Consider the following 7,716-nt stretch of genomic DNA (forward strand, 5'->3'; position numbering starts at 1 on the left):
ATGCAGATCTTGCACCTAAAATGAACCTACTGAAGAATGTGTTCAGTACATTGGCTCTGTCTGGACCTCCATCTATCTGAATGTCCATTCACTTGAACCCTGTGAAATATTTTACCCTTGACCACAAAAGTCTAAAATTGTTTTGCTGAAGCTCTCTTTTGAGTTTTCTTATCTTGAGTTTGTTATTTTTGCACGCTCCTCATTAATTCCCTGTCTTCCTCCCTGATTGCTTGTTTTACTTGTTCACACGTTCTTTCATTTTACTAATGATCCAAAGTTTGTATTGGGTGAAGTAAATGTTCTGGTGAGGATTGGGCTGGCCACACAAAAGTTTAAATAGCTTGTTACATACTCAGCTATTGGCCTGATGTTATCTTCACGTGCTTTGCAAGTACTCTCCAGTCTGTTGCCGCAAACCATCCTTGGAAAGCTTAGATTCTTTAAGCATCACTGCCTGTCTCTCACTGTTCTTTTGGTCACAGTTAGTCACAGACGAAAGGTTTACACACAGAACAGCGAGACAGCAACATGAGCTTCCCTGCCAAGAATAGGTTGGACATAAGGCCTGGATTGATCCCTAACATTTGTGTAAAACAAATACAATGTTTAATTTTCTCTGATGGAGCAGTTGACAAACTGTTAAATTGCTAGAAGTGGAAAAACATATAGTTGTAGTTAAAAACTTTAGATATAACCACAAATGCATTGGGTTGTTGTGTCTGTTGCTTAGCAATAGATAAGTCTATTACACCACATGCAGAGTGGGTACCAGCAAGCAATGGTGGAGTTATTTATTAGGTTGTGGGGACGAAACCAAAAAAAGTTAACTGTTCAACATCTGGGCTGCAAAGACAATATTTCCCAGTAGCATGTTCTGATTACACAATCTGTGGTTAACAAGAATGCAATTCATCACTTTCACTTTTACTACTCTTCTTGAAATCTTTGTCTGCGCTTACTGTCCGAACGATGGGCAAAAATAGTTGAGTTGAATATATCGTTTGCAGACCCATATTATGCAACAATACATTCCTAATCCTGTGACTGGATCTCGTCAGAGCCCCAAGCTCATTAATATGTTTTATTTCCCATTGTCACTTTTTTATCCAATAGCAGGATTTGGTTATCATTTAAAATAGTTTCTTCATAATAAGTCATTTGTCACCAACCAAACTAAATGTAGAAATTGATCCAAAGAGAATAATTTAAATAAGTGGTTCTCTGGAAGCTGTCAAGATGTGATTCATTCAATGTTTTGACTACTTAAGCAATGCGGAGCTATGACTCCGGTGACTTGATTTAAGAGATATAGCTTTACAAATCAATTCATCACAAATCATTTGAACAACACTCAACCTTTCAGTTAAAATCAAGGAGAACAATTATGAACAGGGCGGTCAATTACAAAGTAAGCATTTTACAGCTCTTTTTGATAGTTTGAACAAAAGAAAAGAATATAATAGATCTAAATGAAAAGCTTACAGCAGACCAGGAGACTGAGCCAACAGCAGGGACCCATGGGATCTAAGCAGTGATGAGGGATGGCAACCAGAAACCCAGAGAGTCATGTGGGTGTGCACAGCAACCCTCAGATACACAGCCATACAAATACACAAGCTGGAAGGATTGAAGCACACAAACCAAGGCCTCACAAGTACCTGCACTTGTCTGAAATTAGAGCGGACACCTGAAAAATGTCTTCGTTTCAGTACATATTGAGTGTATGCTCCTGCTAGTAATCATTAATCTTTTCTTATCTGTATGTCTCCTCTAATCTTTCTCTTTGGATTTCTTTCTACATCTGTGCCCCTCTTCTTTGGCCCTCACGTTTTATGTCTCAATCACAACAGACATTGCCACAACCTGCTGCTATCCAGAGGTCCACTGCTCGGACCAATTTACTAGTCTCACTCCAGAGTCCTGTCATGTGCCATAATTTAGCTCTCTCCAGAATGAGTTGCTTCCCATCTCACTGTCACATCCAATTTTTCACTATCATTCAACTCATTCAGGTCATTTGTCAGAAAAAAAAACATTTCTGGCTAAGTGCGCAGAGGTGTCATCAGAATCTTCTTTTAGTCTTCATTGTTTCATGACCCCAAGCACATCAAATTTAACTCTAAATGACAGAAGGGGAAAGGCAGGTGGGATTACACAGGTTGAACTGAGAGAGAGCAGGAGAAGCCAAAAAAGTTAGTATTGGTGAGGGGAAAGATTGAAAAAGAAAAGCGGAAGAATGAGCAAAAAAAAAATTGAAACAAAAGGCAAACAAAAGACAGACAAAATTCTGTTGCTCCAATAGGACAAAAGGTTACAGCAGACGGGGTAGGTGTCAGGTGATGTGTGACAAGTCCTAATTAAAGATGACATAATGGTGGGGGCCCAGATGGGGTCCAAACTGGGGCTTGACTTAGAGTGAGGGTGGGGGCAGGCCATGGCAACGAAGTCGAGATGGGCTATGCTAGGCTGGGCTGGGCTGCGACTGGGCAGCAGGGGGCTACCCTGCAGGCTCCTCCATATGGAACATGTTAGCCTAGCAATTGCTAATGAAATGCAGGCTGACGTCAGGCAGGCACCCACCCATTGTTTTGCTGCTTAATTTGTTGTAATATTTGTCTTATAAATAAGGATGTTGCCAAAACAGACAGAATAATGAGTTGTTAATGTACAAGGGCGGGCAATAGGAGAAGAAGCCTTAAGTTAAGGCCATTCCAATCACTGTGTAAGTCACACACAGCTAGGGGTTTGAGCATAATTGCCAACACGAGAAAAGCAAGAGGCCTAATAACTAAGTTGTTGTAAGTAGCATTTACGATATACCTTTCTGTTGAATGTTTTTAGGATGAAGAAACAATTCTGTTTCTGCAACTCCATTAAAAAATAATGCCCGCAGCTGCTTGCTTGTTTATTGTATTGTTATTTATGCCTCTCCAATAGCTATTTATTTGCAGTACCTCTTGCTCATTTACTTCTTTCCCAACAGAGAAATCTACCAAAAATAGCCAAAGAGCTGCACTTTTAAGAATGCTTTGGCTATTCCAAAGAGCTTTTCAGTAATTGATCACCACCTGGAAGTCTGGCAGAAGTTATTTAGCTCCAAAGAAGGGGAAATGAAGTGAAACAAGGTAGGTGTAAAAGTAAAATAACAAGAGGAAAACAAAATAGATGAACAAATCTGGACTGAAGAACTGGGAAAGAAGATGAATAAAGAAAGGAGAAGAGCTATGGAAAAGTCCAAGCAGTGCTCCTCTCTTTCGTTTTTCTCTCTTTTTCACTGACATGTCAATTCTGTGGTGCTTTATTGGCATGAGTAATGATGGGAGGTGTTGCCAGGGTAATTACATAGCACATTAAAGGGTTTCATAAACATTACAGTTCCTCCTCTGCTCGGTGGCAAGGCTAAAGGGGCAGGAAGAGGGAAAAAAAAGTGAATGAGAGAACCGGACACAGCGAGAGGGCGCAGAAGCAACACCAAGTGGAGCAGAAAGGAAGATGGAAGAGGAGAGGGCAGTCGGTAGGGAGAAGAAGGAGGAGGAGGAGGAGGTGAAAAGGCAGGAGTGTGGAAGAGATGAACAGAGGGGATGACAGTAGTGAAAGCTACCATGTGCATGGATTCCATTGCGGAGCACTTGAACATGAAACAAGAAGGAAAAAAAAACCAAACATGCCAGACCAGCGTCCAACACAAACCACAGCTGCAATTCACATCACAGTGCATTGAACGTGACAGGATAGCAGTCTCACATACACACAAAACACAAAGCCTAACTGGGTAGACACCCCGGTTGACAAAACCTCTGCATATACCCAGGCAGCAACCATTCACGCTGGAGCCACAAATCCCACACTCAGCTGTACACAGTCTGTCACTGAGGGTCATGACACACACTCTCAACCAAACACACACAACCACAAGGACCATAATTAAACAAACATCCATCCACTTGCTGAACATTGCATATTTATGTACAACCTCATTGGTCAAAAGCAATTAACTTATACACACGCTCAGAGCTCCACAAATGGTTCCCACCAATCAGTGTCAAGCAGCATGCAGCGTCACGCCTGCTTTTAATCTGCATCATGCAGGTTTAGCTGTGTTTACGCCATAGTGTTGTTGCATCTGTCTTCAGTTTTGTACAGCTAAATGTCAAATATATTACTCAGACTGTCCCTGTTGTTTATGAAATTCATGTCTGTGTCTGCTTTAACTCTGCAGGGATGTTCTTGAATAGTTGGCTCTGGCCACAAGGTCCTGTCATGAGTTCTTGAAGAGAATAATTTATGAACCAGGTGCACAAAGATGGTGCCTTCCAAGGTTGATGTCTTTATGATTTTAGCATACCGCTTCATCGATGCAAAATGTCCAAGCTTCCAACAAACAAGTCCTGCCAGATGGCCCAGAGGCAGGGATGAGACAGTGTTGCCGCTGGATTTTATGTATTATTGGATGTTTTCTGCGCATTGGTTTATATGAAAGGAGCAGATGTTTGGTATTATTGAGCATTTTATTAGACCTCACCCACAACAGTGACAATAAGCGTCTTAAATCACAAAATAAATAAGTTTTGAAATGTTTGCTGCTAAAAAGGCAGGTGTTGATTGAGGGGATCAACTGTGTAGGCATTGTCTCCTCCAAATGACCAAAGTTTGGCACAAGTGAGATTGCTTGAATAATTACCCTGACTTGTTTCCAAAGCTGCATCAAATCCTCTAACCTAAAAGTGTCAAAGTAAAGTTATTCCAGTGCTTTATGTATAGAGACAACTGCTGCAACGGATTCCAGGATGAAGCCGAGCAAACGTTCATATTCGCTGGATTAATCTTGCAAAGGGAGAGAGAAGGGAGCAGGCTGTGCACCACCAACATCGCCGCTAATAAAAACAATATTTTGCTTTTCTATTCATCTCAGCCGAGGCTCACTGTTGCTCTCTGCTAATTAATTCCTGGTCTCACTTGACTGCAGCTGTTGATAATCTCAACTTGCAGACGCGAACAAGTGGCAAACAGGTTCTTATTTCAAAGCCAAGCACACTGTACACATTCCTTAACTTTGCATGGGGCCCCTCTGTCATCAAAGGGCCTTTATTAAGTGTCTCATACATTTACACATTGGGGAACAGTTTAAACTTGGCCCATGATTAACGGAGTGTGGATATCTATTCCAGATACCAATGTTAGGCTGACATCTCAACATCTGATGAGAAGTTTAGGGCCCATGTCTGCAGGTATTAATCAAAGCCACAAGATTCACTCTCTCTCCACAGATCTTGCATAATCACAGGCCAACCCTCCCATCCAAGCATATACGGCTCACGCCTCATACACAAACCTAATTGGACACAATTAACTGCACTCGACATATCTGAAAGCTCCAAATCTGAACAGTGTGTTATCGGGATGATGGATTGCATTCAGACTGTTTAAAGTTTTCAGCATTTCAAACACAGAGTTAACAGCAGGGGTGTATTGTTATCTGTTGGCCAGCTTGTGTACAAAAGAAATCCAAGCCAAGCCGTTTCTACACTTGACATCTTACGCACACCTCCACACTTGCATGCACAACTGCATTAATGAATCAACAACTGGCCCGCAGTTCAGAACACTCCGGGCTCTGCATTAGGTTGTACTCCAGTCACCCAGAACAGAGAGTCACGCATGGTGACCTTTGGGTCAGGCCATGATGCCCTCATTTAATGAGAGTGCTGTTTGGGGATTTGTTGAGCTCTAATAGAGAAAGAGTGCGCACACGCAGTGCACCCTGGGTCTTTGTCTGGGTGCTGACGATATTGACAAGAACTGATCGATGTTAATTGCTAAACAGAATGGTAATATTGACCCAGCTCCCAGGATGAAGAAGGCTGCAGGCTGAGTCAAACAGAAAGAAGTACGAAGAAAGAGAAAAAGAGAACCCTGCCTAGACCTACGAGAGATGCTAACTGTTACAGACACACACGGGTCTCTTTCACTTTAAGGAGTCTAGCAAGAAACACAAAGGCACAATGTCTGTCACTACTGAGACAGATCTACACAGTAGGGGCGTATGCTAAATAATCTAGAGTATCCTGTAACTTTATGTGAGTTCACAAGGTAAGGCAATTTATGAATCAATTGTGTGGCAAAGTTAGGGTACCTGAAAGAAAGGCCGTGTTGGGAGAAATGGAAAGGGGGAGATCAGTGAATGCAAGGAGGTTTGTGCCTGGTATGTGTGGGTGTGTGCCTTATTGCTGAGGATCAATAGGGAAGAGCTGCAGAGCAAAAGACATGAGCAATCGATATGCTCAATCCGAACCGGTGTGTGTGTGGGAGGGGCAGATCTGGAAAGAAAGCCAGATTAACAAGACAAAAGAGCAGACAGAAAATAAGTGATAGAAAGGGAGATGTGTTGGCAAAAACAGAGAGAACAAGAGGCATTGATAGTTTTATATAGGTTAGACGCAAATATGCCTTTAAAAAGGAAAGCACTAGAACTACCTTAATGTAATTAGGTGATGTTCATTTCGCTCACTCTGTATTTTGTACCTTTCTAGTCTGTTATGTGGCTTCTGCTATAGTCTACACCGGCAGCAGGTCATATAGAGGTTTGTTGATTCAGGGGTAAAAATCTGTCAGATTTTATAAAAGTAAATTGGAATTAAAAAACACTGATTGGCCGCCTTATTGGGAACTAGTTATGCTTGTTAACATAACTAGCAAATCAGCCAATCACATGGCAGCAACTTAATGCATTTAAATATCTACAAGTGATGAAGATATTTTTTTGAAGTTCAAACTGATATTGCATGGTTATTCTTGCCAGAATTCGGTTTACAGGAAGTTTCACACAACTGTTTCTTGTGCTAACATAGAATAAGCCCAAGAAAGAAGGATAGAAAATATTCAATAAGCAGCAGCTGTGGGGACAACGCCGTCTGGTCTGATGATTTCACCTGTGGCGTTCAGATGGCAAGTTGAGAGGTTGATGTAAACACGATGAATAGCATGTATCCTTCCTTTTATTAACATTTCAGTCTGGGGGTGGTGTAATGGTGCAATGGCAATTTTCTTGGGAGAGCCTTAGCACCAACTTAACACCACAACCTACCTCAGTGCTGCTGCTGACTGTGTCAACTGCTTTGTGACTACTAGTAGCGAGTTTCAACAGCATAATGTACCATGTCACAAGATTCAAACCCTTTCAGACTGGCATATGAACACCGTGAGTTCTCAGTACTCCAATGGCCTCCACAATCGCCAAAAATCAATCCAAAAGGCCACCTTTGGGATGTGGTGGAACAGAAGATCTGCATTATGCATGGACACCCTGTAAAATCAGTATCAAATCTCATTCTGCAAGTTTCTGGGAGTTTTCCAGTCCAATACTAGCAAGGTGTATGTTCTAAGATGTCTAGTGATGCATAGAAAGTAGAAAATGAGGTGTACTACAAAATAATGGGGAGGGAGGAGGAGTATCATATATTTTCCAGGCACATAGAACGATATTATAGCACAATCAAGTAACTATGCTACCATCAGTTGTTATTAAAATATGTTGTAGATAAAATCATGACTTTAAAGGAATGCTCCTCCATTATGATGTTTACTGATGTGCAATTCAACTACAGTAGGTGTTTGGCAATTGCTGCTGCCACTAGTCTAATGGAGCTGAGTTGGAAAGGTGGAGACTGCTGCTCCAGGGAGAAACTTTGTGGAAAAAGGCGGCGCTTTGTGAGAGCA

This window comes from Xiphophorus couchianus, chromosome 23 (genome assembly GCF_001444195.1).
Source record: "Xiphophorus couchianus chromosome 23, X_couchianus-1.0, whole genome shotgun sequence".
NCBI lineage: Eukaryota > Metazoa > Chordata > Actinopteri > Cyprinodontiformes > Poeciliidae > Xiphophorus > Xiphophorus couchianus.